Source organism: Budorcas taxicolor, chromosome 11 (genome assembly GCF_023091745.1).
Source record: "Budorcas taxicolor isolate Tak-1 chromosome 11, Takin1.1, whole genome shotgun sequence".
NCBI lineage: Eukaryota > Metazoa > Chordata > Mammalia > Artiodactyla > Bovidae > Budorcas > Budorcas taxicolor.
The window spans coordinates 151,850,277-151,870,141 of record NC_068920.1 but is presented as its reverse complement, the minus strand read 5'-3'; the positions used below and the strand labels follow the sequence as shown (position 1 = coordinate 151,870,141).

The 19,865-nt window shown below is 54.6% G+C and overlaps 1 protein-coding gene across 7 annotated transcripts in view; it reads right to left on the bottom strand.

The window, feature by feature from the left end:
• Nucleotides 1–19,865, bottom strand: part of DAB2IP (DAB2 interacting protein) — a 210,446-nt gene that overhangs the window by 146,023 nt on the left and 44,558 nt on the right. Inside the window, exon 1 of one of the 7 annotated variants that reach the window (XM_052647658.1) lies at nucleotides 17,557–17,598. The exons of the other annotated variants lie outside the window; for them this stretch is intronic. The gene's annotated coding sequence lies outside the window, so the exon portion shown is untranslated. Of the gene's footprint in view, nucleotides 1–17,556; nucleotides 17,599–19,865 lie in introns of those variants that run through there. 7 annotated transcript variants of the gene reach the window in all.

Genomic DNA, 19,865 nt, shown 5'->3' with positions numbered 1-19,865 from the left:
CCTCCAGGGGATCTTCCCAACTCAGGGATCGAGCCCACGTCTCCTGCGTCTCCTGCATTGGCAGGCAGATTCTTTTTTACCACTAATGCCACCTAGGAAGCCCGGCAAAGGCCTAGGAAGAAGCAAATCTCAAGCAGCCTCATCTAGCATACCTTGGATGACAGGGAGCTCACTACTGAACTGCATCCCTGTCCTCAGAAAGCCTGAACGTGCAGAAGACCTTCAGGGATCTAGTGTGCACCCCCTCTCTAAGCATGGCTCAGAGGGCCTGGGACTTGCCCAAGGTCACCCAGACGCCCCCAGCTACTCCCTGTTTCCAATAGCAAATGAAGGTGCTACAGGCACACCTGGAGGGCTGGGATGCGTGTTTGGGCTTCAGTCCCACTCCTGCACTCTCCTGGCTAAAATGCCAGGGCTTGGGGGAGGGGGTGGGCTGACCTCTCGCTGACCTTTATTAGACAGCCCAGAGGACAGAGGGAGGGGTCCTGATTTGACCCTGGTCCCACTGACAGCCCTGGGGAGGCAGTCTGGGTTACAGGGGTCTCAACACAGCCCCTCTGACCCCACGGCCTTCCCTTGCCCTGTGGCCTCTGCCCCAGCAAACAGCAGGGCAGTTTCAGGGATTTCCAGACCTAGTCCCTCTGACTTCGTGTTTCGTGTGTCCTGCTGGCACTCTCTCTCGTACCCACCCCCCTTATGCAGCCTCCTGTGCATGTCCAGACCTGCCTTCCCAAGCATGCCCTAAGGCGGGGACTCCTTCCAAGCCCTGCCAGGCCAGACCCACAGAGCAGCCTGGAGCTCTCAGGAGGTGCTGGCTGGTGCTGCCCCCTACCGGGCTGCAGGCCCTGGGGAAAAAGCACTTCTTGACCCTGACAGGAGGGACCGTGGGGAGGCCCAACCCAGGGCTCCCAGGGTGTGCTCCCCGAGGGCCCCAGCGGGGCCTGGCACAGGGTCCTAGTCTGCTGAGGGACTTAGACAAGCCCACCCCCTCGGTGCCCCATCCCCACTGGGTGGGAAGGGGGGTGAGCAGAAGCTCAGCTCTCAGACTTCAAGGCGTTTTCAGTCCCCTGGGGCGCATGTCAAAATGCAGGTGCCCAGCCCAGCGGGGAGGGTCAGGTTTAGCTGGCCTGGGAAGAGCCCAGGAATCTGCATTTTAACCAGCAGGGGGTGGTGCAGTGTAAGGGTAGGTCCCATACTGGTCTACCCACTGCTTTCCCTCAGTGCCCCCGGCCCCCATGTGGAGGCTTCTGGAACTCTAGCAGCTGGGTTAGCATCCTTTCACCAACTGCAGCCTGTTGCCTTCCTCAGCACCTGTGTGTGGCAGGCAGGCAAGGATTGCTGTTGTTGTTGTTGTTTAGTTGCTGAGTTGTGTCCGACTCTTCTCCTCTGTCCATGGGATTTCTCAGACAAGAGTTCTGGAGTGGGTTGCCACGTCCTTCTCCAGGGGATCTTCTGACCCAGGGATCAAACCTGCTTCTCCTGCATCGGTAGGTGGATTCTTTACTGCTGAGCCACCTGGGAACCCCAGGCTCACAATGCAGACGGGCAAACTGAGGCTAAGAACAGAGGACAGTTTGTCCCCATCCCACAGTGAAGCTCCCAGCTTCCACCTCCCTCCCTGGGCACCCCAAATCCAGTCCAGATTCTGCAGCCCAGCAGGTCAGTTCAGGCCAGGCGGTAGCCCTGACTGGCTCCCTTTGTCCTGGTCTCTGTGCCCTTTGACCTCACCAGGTTTTGGGCTGATTAAAATATCCTCTTACAGCCCCGATAGGCCTGGTGTCTTCTTACAGGCTGGAAGGAACGTGGTCCCACCAGAGGCACCACTGCCAGCTTAGAGCTGGAGCTGGAGCTGGACACTGCTGGCACAGTGAGATTAGAAGCCTTGCCCTGAGTGTTTGCAAAGACCAGCCCAGAGAAATCAAGGCCCAGAGAGGGAAGAGCCTTGCCTAAGGTCACACAGGACACAGTTATTAACCCCACGGCAGTCACTTAGTCTCTGCTGGGCCATATTAATTCAGTGAGTCCTTATCCCAATCCTAAGAGGCAGCCACTCTTCCTCTTGCATTTTACTGGCACAGAAAGCAGCCAAGGCTCGATCTCAAGCAGCCTGGCTCCTAATAGTGACCCTGTGCTGCCACAGATGGCCTCCCCTTACCTGTCCCCAGGTAATTCACCTGTCAGCCCCCTTCTAGACAGCAAGAAGACAGAGCCATTCGTAAAAAGGTGTCCTGTAGCAAAAAGCCTGGGACTTTGGCTTCCAGTCCCAGTGGGGGTGGGGGTCAGCGGGTGCTGCCCCAGACCCCTCCCCAGTGTCACCGCTCAGCACTCCCAACACCTCCCCCTCCTCGGCCACAATGACCCCAGCCCCTGCCCCAACTTCTTTTCTTCCTGGCTTTGCTCCCACTATTCCCACTCCTAGGACACAGGACTCTGAAGCGGATTCTTGCCAGCTCCACATTCTAGCTTGAGTCTGTCCACCCCGCTCATCTCCGCTGTCACTATCTGCATCCAGGTCACCGCCATCTCTAGCTCTGGGGACTCTCACAGCCCCTGACTGCACCCCACCCCCCAACCACGCACACACACAAATCCAGCCTTACCCTCCTGAATCTATTTTCCACAAAGCAGCTGAAGCGAGCATTTTAAAAACAGCCCTTTCTCCCAGACACCTTGGCCTTACTGGTCTTTGGACACCCTTTCTGGCTCATCCACCCCTCCCATCGCTCCCCCTCCCTACCCCCAGCCACCTGGTCTACTCCCACTCACTCTTCCTTTCCAGAAGGTCCATCCCCCTTCCCTCCCTAGACTGCTTCCCAAGTCATTTTCTGCAGGCTCCTGCCCCTTTCCTGCAGGGAGCCCACCACATTGTGCTGTGACATCTTTTTTTTGATGATTCATCTCACATTTGTCTCTCCTGGCACAGTGCTCCCCCGAGGGTCGAGGCCCATCTGCCTGGCTCACTGTCATAACCCCGGTGCCCAGGCGGGCGCTGTCACATGGCTGCTGCCCATCAAGGGGAGGACATGGTCGGGAGGGCATCACCATCATGTTTCCCTGAAATCAGAGGACACGGAAGATACTTTGGAGCCCCCAGACTTCTGGGCCTCTGTTCATTATGAAGCTCCCGGGCTCACAGTGAAATGGGGCCACATGGCCTCCACCCCAAACAAGTCGCACAGCTCAGGACTTTTTAATTCTCCTCCCATGGGCTTCGGTGCTTTTCATGCTGTGATTTATAGCCCATTCAATAAATTTCCCCCATTATCTTTCACATGCAGCGTGCCGCCTTTCTGCCATTTAAGGATGCATTTGGCTCGCCGGGGCCTCTCCCGGGAGAAATCTAAGGCTTGGCTTCATGATGCGGGAGTGGACCCACGAGGCCACGTGGAATTCTCAGGGCCCTTTTTCAGACCCAAACCTGGAGCAGGTCTGAGCCTCACACTCAGGGCTAACTGGGCAGGAGCCCAACTCTTCCCCGCCCCCTCCTTCTGGCAGGAAAGCCTGGCAGCAAGAATGAAGGCCCAGCTGTCCGGCTGCCCACTGGGGCCCAGTGGCCAGTTTTGGGACCAGACTGCACACTCTGGTGCTTCCCCGAACCAGCCTCAGTGGTTTCCAGAGGCTCCGCAGCCGTGATCTTAATCTCCCTCTCCGACTCCCCAGGCAAGACAGGAACCCATCAGACCCGTTTCACAGATGAAGAAGCGTCTCTGAAATACAGGGAGCTTGCCTCCCAGCCTTGATTCCCCCTGCTGGGTGCTTGCCAGTCTCCAACGCAGCCAGCGGAGGTTTCTGAGGACAGCCTCTGTGCTGGCTCTGTACCCAGTGCTTGGCTTGAACTCTCTCACCACAGGAGCAGAAAGTGCTGTTATGCCTATTTTACAGATGGGAGATCAAGCCTCAGAGAGAAGCAACTTCCCTGGGCTTGTAAGGGAAGAAATGGGCAGTGCCCCAGAGGAATTGCTCCTGGGGTGAGGGATGAGAAGGGGCTGGAGGTCCCAGGGAGCACACAGCTCCAGCCGGAGAGACCCACCCAAACCCACAAAGCGGCAGAGCGGCAGTGAGCACTCGAGACCCTACGGTCAGAGGTTGTGATCCCACCCCTGGGGTTCCTTAGCTGTGTGACTCGGGTGAAGTTCCTTAACCTCTCTGGGCCTCATCATCCATGCTCCCCGCCCCCCGCCTGTCTGATAGGAATACCATCCTCCCAGCACTGTCACGGGATTTGCATGAGGCAACACGTGGGAAGCTGCCTTGTAAACTGTCCAGTCCTGGGCTGCGTCCCTCTGGCATGTTAGGACGTTGGCACGAGACGTCATGCAAAGACCTGCAGGAAACCCTCGCGCTGCTCCTGGCCAAGTGTGACCGGCAGCTCTGAACCATGAAGGGATATGGCCACCAGACACGGGCTCCTCCTGTGGTCACAAGCTGCTTACCTCACCCCGGAACCAGGCACCTCACACCCAGGCTTGGGAGCAACCGGACAGCCCTCCTGCTCCCTGGACGTGCAGGCCCAGTGCTACCCGGCTGGCGGATGGGGGTGGGGAGGTGCTGGCCAGAGGGGGCCTTCCAGTCCAGCCGGCCTCAAGCACTAGGTCTGCGTCCCTCTGCCCTCCTGCTCCTCAAAGTTTCTGCTTCCACTTTATAGTTTCCGTAGCAACCACCTCTCTTCCTCTGATTGTTTCCCTCCCTCAGTCCCTTTACCCTCCTTACAAGCAAGTCTCTCTCTTCTTCATGCTAAAGGGAGAATCACAGGGGCTGGGGGCAGGCAGTCTGGCCAGGAGAAAGAGGACAGAGAGGGACAGCGCTGCTGGGGAAGAGGTGATCTCTGTCCGGGTGCAGTCAGGGGGCTGGTGCAGCCACAGTTTGCCCCCAAATGACCCCAGGGCACAAGACTGCCCACAGGCTCCTCCACAGTGGGCTTCTTGAAAGGTGACTCTCCTGCACAGAGTCCCAGCCTGGCCTGGCATGGGATGCTGAACCTTTGCAAGCTAACCGGGCTTCCGTCTGCTTGTCTTCACTTGCAAGCACCCTGTGTTTGGATGGCCTCCAAGCCCAGGCCCCACACTCTTTGCTTCAGCATACCCTGCCTTTCCTAGGGCCTGGCTCCAAAGTACCCTACCAGCAAGGTCCATCCAGCCCTCCCACCAGCCACACCCCATCAGAGCCTCTCTCTCCTCCACTGTGTCAACCCCCTCATCCTAACCCTTCTCTGAGGTGGCCTTCTGTCCCACAGGCAGGGTGCTCTGGACAGCAAAGCATTGCCTCCCTCAGTCCATCTCCGAGGCCGCCCACAGGAACCCACACTGAACCCACTGCCAAAGAGACTGGGGCTCCAGGTCGGGGTCCACCCCTAGCTAGCCACACACCGACCCTTCCCAAGTTTGCTCTAGAACTTGATGTTCCCTGTGGTTGGGAACAGGGATGGAATTCACTTCCTCCCAGGCCGCCAGAGGCCAAAATGAGTCTGTGGGTCTGAAAGAGCTTGGAAAACTCTGAAGAGTTGCGCCGAGTCCAGGATTATTTTTAGACACTGGATTAGTGCCGTCCAATAAATAGCCCAGAGGCCCCCATGACCCTGTGGGTCTCAAGGCTCTCTCATTCTCTCCACCTGCTGACCTCCCGAGGCAGGTACTGGCCATGTCTGGCCAGCTCCATGCCAAGGTCCGGCCTTTCTAGGCAGTGATCCACACCACAGTGAATGGCCACGAGCTTCCCTCACACACACACACACACACACACACACACACGCACATGCACACACACACATGCACACACACACACACGCAGCAGTAGCAGCAGGCTAACTACTCCAGCCAAGGGGGCTGAGGGGCACTCTGAGCCCCAAGTCAGCAGGGAGCAGCCAAGCCCACGCGCTGGGGGCAGAAAGGGCTCCCCAGCCCATCAGCCTGTCCACTGCCTCTCCCCTTGATCCACCACCTGCTTCCTTTCCATGCTTGCCCCTGGGGCTGGACCACCAAGACCCCCCCCCTTTCCCTCACGGTCGGGGGGTGCTCTAGGAACACCTCCCAGAGGTGCTCTCCTCAGAAGAAAGGCCTCCTCCCCTTCCCCCGGGCCCCGCCCCCCTCCCTTCTCTGGTGCTGACAGCGAACTTCACCCCCACTGCCTGCCCAGCCTCAGACCTACACGTCATCCCTTGCAAATGGCTCACCTCTCTACCGTGCCTGCCCAGGCTTGTGCTGGGATGGGGCTCGTTTCCCTGCGCAGGGGACGCCCAGAGCCACAGCGGCTCTGGGAGGGACTCCCGGGTACACCTGAGGGCTGCCTCACCTGCCTCCAAAGACCTGCAGAGTCAGGGGGCTCAGAGCGGGCTCAGAGGAAAAGGACCGAAAAATGTGAAATGTCAGAATCAAGGAAGGGGGCGAAGACAGAGCCAGGGACTCTCTCCTGTGCCTCCCCTCTTGTCCCTGATCTGCTCTGGGTTCAAGACTCCAGGATTCCCACAGCCAACCCTGGGAAGGCAGGTCATTCAGCTCCCACACTGGGGTGCGGTCTGGGGGGGCACACTTCCCAGGAGCTGGCACGCATGCAAGTTCTGGCAAGATCCTGGGAGGAGCTCTGTGTGGGGCCCAGGGGGCTCTGACACAGTCACTGTCCTCCAGGGGCTGGCAGTCTGGTGGGACGTGTGACCTCCTATAGGGACCCACTGACAAGGGCCCAAGGCAGAAGAAGTGTGAGGAAGGAAGTAACTAGTTCTGACTGACAGGGCAGGGAGAAATCGAGGAAGGCTTCATGGAGGAGGCAGCATCTGAGCCAGGAATCCTTTGAGAAGGATTCCAACAGGCAGATGGTGTTGGGAAAGGGACAAACCCACTGAGGTTTAGCGGTGGCCTGGGAACCACAGAGACTCAACTTTACTTTCCTTTTCCAAATGCCACCGTGGTTAGACCATGGTGAAGATTAGGGCTCAAAGGATGTTGGCCCTGTGTGGAATCAACTGGGCATCTTCGGCCAGGCAGGTGGTAAGTCACCCAAGATGGCAGAAGCGGGTAGAGAGGTAGAACCTGCCAGGCCTTTGTGCTGTGCTGTCTCTTCAGTCACGTCCTCAGTCCTTCAGTCGCTTCAGTCCGACTCTTTGTGACCCCTACGGACTGTAGCCCGCCAGGCTCCTCCATCCATGGAATTCTCCAGACGAGAAGACTGGAGTGGGTTGCTGAGCCCTCCTCCGGTCTTAAAATCCCTAAAGAAAAGAGTTCCCTGAGCAGCCCATTCTGGGATTTCACACCACCCCACTGTCAGCCAGGAAGTTCGTCCTCCTATCTAACCTACATCTCTCTTGCTGAAATGGACACCCAGTTTGCTTTGGAGACACAAGAATAACAAAGCACAGAGGCTGAAAAGCTTCACCAGGCACTCCGTTGGCAGCCAAGGTGGGAGTGGGGGTGGGTGAGTGGGCACAGACACTGCCAGACACAAGCCCCAGCTCTGACAAGAGAGGACAGGGCCCTGTTTGTGCGCATAGTTAATTTACAGACCCAGGGAGGGCCGGGCGAGCGGAATGCCCTCTCTCTGGGCCTCGGAGGCTTCCCTGACCCAATTTAGTTGCTGCATTTAACTGTGTTGTTCATGTCAAACCTCCCCGATGAGGTCTCTATTCCCAGCATGCTCATGAATTTTCTAGGGGTTTAGGAGTGTACAACCTGAGAACGATTTATTAAGAAGATTAACACTCCCCCCCACCCCACCCCCGCCCCGCAACTGTGCTTCCGCGTGCTCTACAAAACACGGCGAATTTATTCTCGGGCGTCAGCGAGCTCCCACTGCCCAGAGTGGCACAATCACTCAGGGGGTGAAAACTGGAACCCCTGCACCCAGGAGGGAGGGAAGTCACGTGGGATGCAGGAGACCCAGCGAAGGTTTGGGGTGAGCATGGGAAGCTGCGAATACAATTCCAAGACCCTGAAGCTCAGTCTCCCCCAACACTCATCTTACCTAAGATATCCCTGCTTCCATGGGTCGGGGGTGGTGGGGAGATGGAGTCCTGGGCTCCCAGCTGAATGCTGGTCTAGATTCTTCCTGCTCTGGGGCTTGGAATCAAAGAAGGGCTCCTAATGTCACTCTCTGAGCACCCCTCTTGTTCACCACATCTTCCCGCCCCTGGGACCTCCCAGACAGAAAGAACTTGGTCAGATACCAACAGAGGTGTCAGAAATATACAAAATTGGGGCATGATCCTTCCTGGAGGGACTACACTTGGGGGGCCAGAGCTGTCCCTTGGCTGAGGAGGGGAAGACAGGAGAAGGGGCACCTCCCCAGCTCTCGGGCGCTACAGGGAAGATGTCACCTGAGCCCAGGCCAGGGCAGTGGACCTGGTCTCAGACACCGGTTCCCTGGCCCAGGCCTCCGTGCTGATCTGAAATCTCAGACGTGGCCCCTCTTCTCCCTGCGGCCCCTACCATCCAACAGGTCCCCAGGAGAAAGATAACAGAACTTTTTATAGTAAGAGCATGTCCACTGCTTCCTCTGTGCACAGCACTGTGCTGGGCTTTAAACGTGTCATCTCATGTCCTGCTCAGGACAACCCCACCAGGTGGGCTGGATTATTACCAAAGGCCTCAGATGAGGAAAGGAATCTTAGAGGGTGTAATTGATGTGTGCGAGACCACGCAGCCAATAACAGTTAGTCACTCAGTTGTGTCTGACTCTTCGCAACCCCATGGACCGTAGCCCTAGGCTCTCTGTCCAAGGATTTCTCCAGGCAAGAATACTGGAGTGAGTAGCCTTCCTTCTTCAGGGGATCTTCCCAACCCAGAGATCAAATCCTGGTCTCTACATTGCAGGCAGATACTTTACCATCTGAGTCACCAGGGCAGCTCAGTAACAGACAGAACCAGGATTCAAACGCTGACTTCAGGCTCCAACGCCTGAGGTCTCAGGGACCTTCCACTCAGCTCATCCCACAGCGGGGACAACTTCCGCTCTGTCCCCAGGAGACAAGTCAGTTTGGGTTCAGTTCAGGTCTTCACGTCCCCTACCAGGTGACTGCCCAGTCTCCTTGCTGGTCACCCAGCCCCCAGCCCCACCATCCCTCCACCGGCGCCCGGAGACCGCACACCTGACCACATCTCTCCACTGAAAGCCTTACTGGGGCTCCCTGGGCCAACAGCATGGGCACAGGGCTCACTGCCTTGCAGTCACCCTCTCTCTTCTCCTTCCCACCACCTCCCTCCTCCTTCACCAGCCGTCCAGTCTCCATGCCTTAGCTGCTGCTAGTTCCTCTCCCCATATCTCTTACTTCAAAATTCTCAAGGCTCAAGTCCAATACCACCTTCTCTACAAAGTCATCCCAAGATCAGGTCCTTCCAGTAGAAATGACTTCTCCCTCCTCTGAATCCCAATAGCGCCAGGTCTCCAGGGCCCCTGGTACAGCCAGTTTAGGTGCAGGTCTTGCTCCCCTCCTCCCTGTCGAAGGAGCCCAGGAGCTCCTGGAGGACAAGGCCTTCCCTCACTAGTGCTCCTTTCTGTCCCCAATCCCGCCCAGGGCCCAGCACATGGCTGGGTACACTGGCAGGCTGGTTCAGTGCAGACCAGTCCCCTTGGCAACAGGACACCTTGATCAGTGGTCAGGAAGGGGCAAGAGTGGCCTGGGTGCCCGGCCTGGGAGCGCCTCATCTCATCTTTTTTGGTGCCGTGGACTCTTACAGCCTCTAGTAAAGCCTAAGGCCCCCTTCTAAGAAAAATGTTTTTAAATACACACAATAAAACACTGAAGAATACAAAGGAAACTGATGACATTGAAATATGATCAAGAGCTTCCCTGGTAGCTCAGCTGGTAAAGACTCCACGTGTGACGCAGGAGACCCTGGTTCGATTCCTGGGTTGGGAAAATCCCTTGGAGAAGGGATAGGCTACCCGCTCCAGTATTCTTGGGCTTCCCTGGTGACTCAGTAAAGAATCCACCTGAAATACAGGACACCTGAGTTCGATGACTGGGTTGGGAAGATCCCCTGGAGGAGGGCATGGCAACCCACTCCAATATTCTTGCCTGGAGAACCCCCATGGACAGAGGAGATTGGCAGGCTGCAGTCCATGGGTCACAAAGAGTCGGACATGACTGACCAACTAACACTCACACACATGAGGATCAAAGGACAAGCACTTCCCAGATGGTGCTAGTGGTAAAGAACCCACCAGCTGACACAGGAGACATAAGAGATGTGGGTTTGATTCCTGGGTCAGGAAGATCCCCTGGAGGAGGAAATGGTAACCTATTCCAGTTTTCTTGCCTAGAGAATCCCATGGGCAGAGGAGCCTAGCAGGTTACGATCTATAGGGTCACAAAGAGTTGGACATGACTGAAGTGACTGAATGCACACGCATGGCGATTAAAATATTATTAAAAATTACAGCAATATGTGCACTGCTTTATTAATCCCTTAAATAACAAGATCCAGTTCGAAGAACTACTATAATTTTGAGGTAGGAAAAAAAAAGCATTAATTCATGATACCCACAAAACTATATTATGACATGATAGCTTCTGTGATTTCTATGACTTCTAGAACAGTTAATACCACTGTAGGTGTGGTTTATCACCTACATCTGTAAACTAAAGAATTACAATTTGGAATTGTAATCCGAGGTTAGTGAGAATGAAGGTGGGATTTTTTTTTCTCCCATCCAAGTTCATGGACACTCCAGATTCCATCTAGAGACTCCTTGGGGTAGCTGGTTAAGAACCCATGGCTTAAGAGGCAGGGGCTTAAGGGAAAAGAGCAAGCTTTGTCCCAGAGTCCAGATGCTAACTCTGCGCTGTCCTGAGTGTCCCTGACCTTCTCAAAACTCTTTCTCCACCTACCTGTGCGGTCAGATCATGGAGGAACCAAGCCCCACACCCTCAAGTCTGCTAGTTTCGGCTTATCCTGAAGCCCCTCCGTGTGGTAGGCTTGGCAGTGGCCCCTGAAGAATAACTCCCTGGAGATGCTGTGCCCTCAGACAGCACAGCCAGAGCCTCGGGGCCCCTGGCCGCCTCCCAGGGAACTTGTTTTATGTCCCCAAAGAGCAGGGCTGACAGGCGATAAATCGCCAAAGGCGGCTGGAGTGGGCTTAGACTGTCTGCCCGGCGCCCGCCCAGCCACCCTGCTGTACCCACCACTGCCCTCTTGGTGAGGATGAAAGCACCATTAATTACCCGGGAAGAAAGGGCGCCGTGACGACGCGCCCAAAGGCTGCTCAGACATCATCTCTGGCCGTGTTTGCTGAGTGCAGCGTCAAGCCTGGGGGCCGCTGTCAGCCTTCACTTCCTGTCAACCTCCCCTCCTCCTGGGATTCCCCAGGGTCACCTTTTAGCCTTGGTCCTGCCCGCAAAGACTCATGAGTGGGTTGTTTTTCGCAGACAGGGCCCCCCGAACAGTGTTCCCAAGTGGGGAGAGACCCGAGAAGGAAAGGAGGTCAACTCTGTCACTTGTCAGCTGTGTCAGCACGAGTCCATCACCAAGTCCTATGGGCCCCACTCGGGAAGTCTCTGGCCTCACCCAGACCCCACTGCCAACTCTGGTTATCACCCCGTACCCAGGAGATGGACTCACTTGCATGAGATTCTACACCAGTTACCTTGTGTGGGTCTCTGCCAAGCACTGCCCAGGCAAGAGCTCAGACAACACTAAAGCCAGCCTGTGAATGAGGCACTATTATCCCATTTCACAGACAAGGTATCTACAGCTCAGAGAGGTTAAGTGACTGCACAGGCGGGAAAAGACAGAGCCAGAGTTTGAGCTCTAGCCTGTCTACCTCCAAATCCCCCTTTATCAGCTCTCCAGCCTCTGAGGGGTCCCCTCATCCTCTCTAAAGAATGTCTCTAAAGGAGGTTTGTCAGGCCCCTCCACATGCCCCTCCCTGCCCTTCCTGTCCTGCCCAGGGGCTCCCTCAGAGACCAGAGATTCATCTCCAAGTCTTACTGGCCCCAAAACCACCTCCTCCAGGAAGCCTTCCCTGATGCTGCTGAGCCCTTAGCAGAAACTGCCGGGGATGGCGACTAGCACGGCCCATAGGTAGGGGCTGAGCAAGTCTTTTCCCTCATCACCTCCACCATCAAGCCCTCAGCCAGACCCAGACACACCACAGGGCTCTTCCCAGAGGAAAGTCATACTGGCAGATAAATAAGGGAGCTCCTGGCTCAATCCTCCTGCCAATCTCCCATCAGAGGCGGGTCTGTTTACCCACAGGCAGGGGGTGGCTGCCCCAAGATCACCAGAATGGGTAATGGACCAGTCAACCAGGCTGGCTAAGGGAGATAGGAATTGGCATTGCAGCAACTCCCTGAGCAGAGGGGAGCCCTGTACCAAAGGAACTAAGTCAACAGATGCCCTGGACTCACGCATTGCTCGAGTAGAACAGAGAAGGGCCAGATTCAAGTTCAAGGCCAAGGCGGAACCAAGACTTTCGCTCTGAGCTCACAGTGGGGAAAAACAGTAGTGCCGTTCCCAGCAACAACCATTTTCTCTAGAAAGAGGGAATGCTGGCACCTGGGCCTGTTGAGGTCCACAAAGGATGCTCCCTGCAACACCCCAGGGGGCCTCAGACACCTGAGGAGGGGGCCTATATCAACCATCTCACCCTGAACTGCAGAATGTTCTATGTAGCACATAGAGTGAGGTAGAGTCTGTTCATGTCCTAACTAGGAAAACCTTTCCAAAACATCTTAGTAAAAAAAAAAAAGCAATTTGCAGAATGATGGATGATTTTTTAAAAACTGTTGAACAGAATCATAGATTTTCCATGGATACATATGTATAAATGAGAGCTCCAAACAGCACTGAGAAAAACACACTCCAAAGACCACCTGAGGGTCCCCCCTCCCACTTCTGGCTGGGTCCTGTCCCTTAAAGCCCATCCAGACTCTACCCCAGCTCCACTCCTGACACAGAAGCTCATGACCACATCATCTCTCACCTGTTATAAGCAGGAGTGTAAATGATCCCAATCTGTGTGGAGGGCACCTTGGCAAAGTGTATCAAAAACTAAAATCCATAAAATGTCCACTTTAAATTCATGTAATCTCTTTCTCCATCCCATCCCACAGATAAACTCTCACAAGTGTGCAAGAGCAGATGAACAAGGATGTTTCTGTACCCCTGTTTGCAGCAGAAAAAAAAAAGAACCCTGAAAACCACATCTATGTCCATCACTGGGGGACTGGCTGAATAAATGATGGTCCCCTCTGAAGATGGAAGCCTCTTGCAGCAGGAGCTACAGATGCAAGTGCTGACAGGAGGGACTGCGGGGTGCGGTGCAGGATACGTGGGATGACCCCCTGGATGGATAGGTCCATGGAAGCATGGAAACTGATTTCTGCACATTCTTCCAAAAATAAACAGTGGTTACTTTGGTGAGTGTGTGTGTGTGTATTTGAGTCTGGGGCAAGCAAGGGGAGAGGTTTAGTTTTTACTTTATGCCCTTCTGGAATGATTTCATTTTAAATCATGGAATAAGCTGTTCTAGTATATTGGAAAAAAAAAAACAACAGATCCTGGTGCACGATGTTGATCGTGGAGGAGCCTGTGCATGTGGGGAGCAGAGAACACAGAACTCTCTGTACTTCCCGCTCAATTTTGCTGTGAACTTAAGACTGCTCTAAAAAATACAGTCACTTTTAAAAAGGGAATTCGAGATTAAAAGCCTTCAGACATTTGAAAACACACAGAACTATGTCCTCCCAAGTCAGTACTGCTCCTGGTTGAATCTGCCTGCGCCTTCATCATTCTTGGGCAAGTCCTAAGCTCCAGCCTGGTTCCCATGCGGGGAGGGGCTGGAAGGGGGACCTGGACAATTAAAGCTCAGACTGCAGAGCCCTGTTGAGGTCCCAGCTCTGAACTCCGATTCATGCTACTTTCTCTGCCTAGAAGGCCGCTGCACCTTCATTTTGTCAGTTCAAACACCATCCTCTGCGAAAGCTCATTCTAGGCACCTTCATGCCCTGAGACGCAGACTCTCCCAGAACAGTCTGTGTCCCCAGCATCTCGTTGCAGCCTCCAGCGTTGGCCAGCGCCTGGCACAGAGTTCATTAAGCACATCCCCTTCTGGACACATTTCTAAAAGCCCCGAGCACTGTCTGGACATTTCTCCAGGGCCACTCATTTTGCCTTGAACTATGACTCTATCTTCCCTGAGCAGCAGGGAGCTCTCTGGAGGGCTCTGAGGCCCACATTCCTGGCGCCTGCTCAGCCCTCTAGCTCACCCAGCTCAGGAATCTCGAGGGCTAACGTGAGTGGGAGACAGGGAAGGAGGAGAATGAGGCAGGCAGGCTGGCCCGAGGCATTCATTCCCTAGCCCACAGCAGGGCTGCCGGAAAGCAGGCATACAACGGCCAGAAGAGCTCGTCGAGAACAGCTACCAGATTTTAGTGTAAAAACCTAAACACATAAGCGACTAACTCACATTTTAAAACAATCACCATACAGGTCACATCAAATAGGGCTGCAGGCCAAACTCAGCCCAGTCCGCCTGCCTTGAGCGGCCTCAGGGAACAGCAGCTCAGAATTCGGAACATTCACAATTAGAAAAGAAGGAAAAAGGAAACAAAACACAACAAAACAGCCCTCCTAGATCCTACCATCCCAGCAGCCCAAACAGCCCCAGAGCCCATACCCAAACCTCACCACCAAGTGGACTCAAAGACCAACCATTCTGAAGGCTGCCCAGTCAGCTCTGTAGCCACCAGCTGTGTGACCTGGAGCAAATGACTTTACCTCTCTGAGCTTCTGCTTTCTCCTCTGTAAAATAATAAAAGTACCTGCCTCCCAGGGCGTTGTGTGGATGCTGGGCTGTGATAAGGGAGAGATCTGGGGACCTAAAAAAGGTCCCATAGCCTGTAAGGGCTCATTCTGACTGTGACCATCAGTGACAGTGAAGCCTAGAGGAGGTTAGGGACACAGACCCATCACAGAGGGGATGCGTGGCAAAGTCGAGAACCCCCAACCTCTTCCCCCAGCCCCAAACCATGCCCTTGATGGAGCAGGAAATGATAGCCGCAGAGTCGCCCAGGAAGGCCTGTTACAGAGGCGCACTTTTCACCCCACCGCTGCTGCTGCTGCTGCTAAGTCACTTCAGTCGTGTCCGACCCTGTGTGACCCCAGAGACGGCAACCCATCAGGCTCCCCCGTCCCTGGGATTCTCCAGGCAAGAACACTGGAGTGGGTTGCCATTTCCTTCTCCAATGCATGAAAGTGAAAAGTGAAAGTGAAGTCGCTCAGTCGTGTCCCACCCTCAGCGACCCCATGGACTGCAGCCCACCAGGCTCCTCCGTCCGCTAGGTCCCCACATAACAGAAATTAACATGCACAGAGCACTTAGGACATGACTGGCACCACATCGGTTCAGTTTAGTCGCTCAGTCATATCCGACTCTGCAACCCCATGGGCCGCAGCACGCCAGGCCTCCCTGTCCATCACCAACTCCCAGAGTCTACCCAAACTTATCTCCATTGAGTCAGTGATGCCATCCAACCATCTCATTCTCTGTCATCCCCTTCTCCTCCCACCTTCAATCTTTCCCAGCATCAGGGTCTTTTCCAGTGAGTCAGCTCTTAGCATCAGGTGGCCAAAGTATTGGAGTTTCAGCCTCAACGTCAGCCCTTCCAATGAACACCCAGAACTGATCTCCTTTAGGATGGACTGGTTGGATCTCTCTGCAGTCCAAGGGACTCTCAAGAGTCTTCTCCAACACCACAGTGCAAAAGCATCAGTTCTTCAGCGCTCAGCTTTTTTTTATAGTCCAACTCTCACATCCGTATGAAACCCTTCAAATGTGTTCCTGTCACTTCGCTTTCTCAACAACTGTATTACCTCTCCATGTTACAGATGAGTAAACCAGGGCTCAGAGAAGCGCCCTGACTTGTCCAAGGTCACCTAGAATGCGGTATAGCTTTGGCTGTAGACAGTCTATTCCAGCACCCTCGGCAGCCACACTAGCCCACTCCTCACGCACCTTCCTTCCGCGTCTCCTCAAGCCCTGGGATTCCTACAGTGTGGCAGATTGTGGCCGAGTCCTGGGGCCGCCAGGGGCAAGACTCCTTCTCGGGACAGGCTGGCTGGGGCTGGGGCACAGCGGCAGGGAGCCCACCTAACCTAGAAGAGCTGCTCCAAGGAGGAGGAGACGCTGAGGTGAGCAGGAGGCTGGCGGTACCAGAAGGGACCCGCCCCCAAGCTTTGAGACCAGGATCTGGGACTGCAGTCTGGAGAAAAACCAACCTGCTTTGGCCCCAAGCAGGTGAAAGAACCGTGGTGGTTTCTTTCTTGAGAGAATATGCAAACATGGAAGAAATGGAAAGAAGCTGTGCAGAGGTGAGGCAAAGGCAAAATTTGGGGCTCCTCCAGCCCCCAGAAGAGGAAGGCTCTTGTCTAGGGTGAAGCTCCTCCAGCCTGACACCACCACCCTCGAGGTCATATTTGGGAGGGGTCACTCAGGCTGAGGGTCGTCTTATGGGCTAATGTGTGTTCCCTTAAAATTCACATGTGAAGTCCCAACCCCTAGTATCCCAGAATGTAACTGTATTTGGAAATGAGGATTTTTTTCAAAGGTGACTAAGTTGAAATGAGGCCATCTAGGTGGGGTCTAGTCCAGTCTGACTGGTGTCCTTCTAAGAGGAAACGGGAAACCAGGAGCCCAAGTGCAGACAGAACAAGCAGGTGAAGAGACAGCAAGAGGGGGCAGCCACCTGCATGCCTAGGAGAGAGGCCCCAGGAGAACAGAGCCTGCCCACACCTTGATCGTGGACTGCTAGCTTCCAGAACTATGAGAAAACAAATTTCTATCATTTAGGCCATGCTGTTGGTGGTATTTTTTCTGGCAGCCCTAGCAAACTAATACATGTGGGATCCAGCCCTGCTGTTAGAGAGGGCCCCTGGCCTGGCCACCTGCAGCTGACCTTGGGCATGTTAAGTCAACCTCATCTGCCAAGATGGGGTAAGAGGAGCTGGCCACAAGCTAAACAGGAACGGCATGAGGCTCAGGTGAGGCCCATAGCAGCCAGGCGGGGAGTGGCAGCCCACCTGCCCAGCACCCCCTGTGCACACCCCCAGGCTTCCACGTACCATCCTTCGGAATGCATCTGCCCTGGTCTCCTTCTAAAGACGATGAATATTAAAGAACATGTGGACCTCGAAAATCACAGTCCTCCAGGGATGGGCACTTGGGCAGGGCCAGGATGTCAGCTCATCTCAGTTTCCCTGCAACTGTCTTGGTTTTAAAACTGAAAATCCCAAGCCCCAGGAACCCTTTCCCTGCCATTCCTGGACAAATCAAGACGACTGGTCGCCCTAGGCAACAGCCTGCCTCTCTGGAGGTCTCTACTTACCCATCATGCATTCATCTGACAAATATTTACTGAGGACCTACTATGTACCGGTGGCTTCCCTGGTGGCTCAGATGGTAAAGAATCTGCATGGAATGCAGGAGACCTGGGTTCAGTCCCCAGGTTGGGAAGATCCCCTGGAGAAGGGAACGGCTACCCACTGCAGTATTCTTGCCTGGAGAATTCCATGGACTGTACAGTCCATGGGGTCACAAAGAGTCAGATATGACTGAGCGATTTTTACTTACTGTATACCAGAACCTGCCAGAGAGCCTGTCCTCTTGGGCTTTCTGTCCTGGGAAACACACAAAAATAAGCATTCAGTTCAGTTCAGTCGCTCAGTCGTGTCCGACTCTTTGCGACCCCATGAATTGCAGCACGCCAGGCCTCCCTGTCCATCATCAACTCCCGGAGTTCACTCAGATTCAAGTCCATCGAATCAGTGATGCCATCCAGCCATCTCATCCTCTGTCGTCCCCTTCTCCTCCTGCCCCCAATCCCTCCCAGCATCAGAGTCTTTTCTAATGAGTCAACTCTTCGCATGAGGTGCCCAAAGTACTGGAGTTTCAGCGTTAGCATCATTCCTTCCAAAGAAATCCCAGTGCTGATCTCCTTCAGAAGGGACTGGTTGGATCTCCTTGCAGTCCAAGGGACTCTCAAGAGTCTTCTCCAACACCACAGTTCAAAAGCATCAATTCTTCAGTGCTCAGCCTTCTTCACAGTCCAACTCTCACATCCATACATGACCATAGGAAAAACCATAGCCTTGACTAGACGGACCTTAGTCAGCAAAGTAATGTCTCTGCTTTTGAATATACTATCTAGGTTGGTCATAACTTTTCTTCCAAGGAGTAAGCACTAAGAAACTATAAATACACACGCGCGGGCATGGGTATACATACATGTCAGTTAAGACAGTGATGTCTGTAAGAGAGGAAATAGCAGGTATTGAGACAGAGACTAACGGGGTGAGGGAGGGGTCACCCTCGATGAGACACACGGTTCCAGAGAAGGATCATTTCCGGTGAGCACTGAAGTGGCACCTTTCAAGGAGGAGAGGGGACCAGAGGTGGACAAAACCGAAGGGAAGGCCAGTGGGGCTGAAGAGCAGTGAGGAAGATGGGGAAGGGGAGGTGAGCCGGGACAGGTCAGCAAGACCTGGGAGCCAAGGGCAGGTTACCTGTGGCTCTGAGAGCAATGGGAGCTGAAAGCAACTTGAACCAGTCTACCTTAAATCAGAAAAGTGCACGCACACTGGTTACCGAGTAAAGATGAGACTGCAAGGAGGGCAAACAGAGGAGTCCAGTGAGAAGCGTCAGCCAGGAGAGAGAACGGCAGCCTGGGTCTGGGTCAAACCGGGGAGCTGCGACTCTGGACAGATTCACCGTTCTCCCCAATTACCTCTCTGATCTTTCTCTTTTTTTCCCTTTGGCACACCTTTCGCATGCAAGATCTTAGTTCCCTAACCAGGGATGAAGCTGCACTCCCCGAAGTGGAAGTGCGGGGTCCTCACCACTGGACCACCAGTCCCTCAGTTCAGTTCAGTCGCTCAGTCATGTCCGACTCTTTGCAACCCCATGGACTGCAGCAAGCCAGGCTTCCCTGTCCATCACCAACTCCCAGGGCTTGCTCAAACTCATGTCCCTCGAGTCAGTGATGCCATCCAACCATCTCATCCTCTGTCATCCCCTCTCCTGATCTTCCTCTTTAATTCAGCAGCCACTCTCTTCATCCCAAGAAAAGCCCTGGGAAGTACAGTAAGTCAAAGCCCAGGGGCCTTGGCAATGGCACTTACCCCGCCCCTCCTTTCCCCCACACACCCCACAGTACCTGTCACGTTCTCTGCCAAACCTGTCCCAAGCTGGCTGGGAATCAATCACTCCCAAGGGGCCAAGCGACAGGGTGCTTTTCCTCCCTCGCCAGAGGAGGGGGGTGCGGCGCTGGTGGTATTTTTAAGCAATTCACAATTGACATCTGTTAATTATTAGTTTGTCCACCTCTGTTTTGCTTTCAACCCACACCATTGCTCAATCCTCCAGCAGCCCTGGCCCTGAGAAGTGGAAATATCACCTCCAAGCAGAGAGATGGGAAGCAGAGGCCCCTGGCACAGAGGGAGCGACTCCATCAGATCGAGATTTAGAAAGGTCCCCTGGAGGCAGGATGCAGGGGAGGCTGGGCATCAGGAGGCCATGGCCAGCGTGTCCCCTAGTGGACAGTATGGGCGGGGATGGAGGTAAGAACCTGGAGCCAAGGGAGCTCCTGGTCTTTGACGAAGGAGGAAGGAGGTAAGGGAGGTGAAGCACCAGGCAAGGCTTCTCTGGCTCCAGGGCTGCTGGTCAGCACAGCCTTCATCTGCAAGGGGGAGGTTGGGGTGGGCGACGGGTGATGAGAGTGGGAGGAAGTGGTTTTAGTGGAAGGGAAAGGACTTCCTCACTGGACTAACTGATGCACCTCTAGAGCATCTGCTAAAATCACTTCTCCGTCTGGAACTTGGGGGAGGAGCTCCCGAGTAAGAGACTCACCACCAGGGATGGACGTAGTCTAGGTTCAGGGGTAG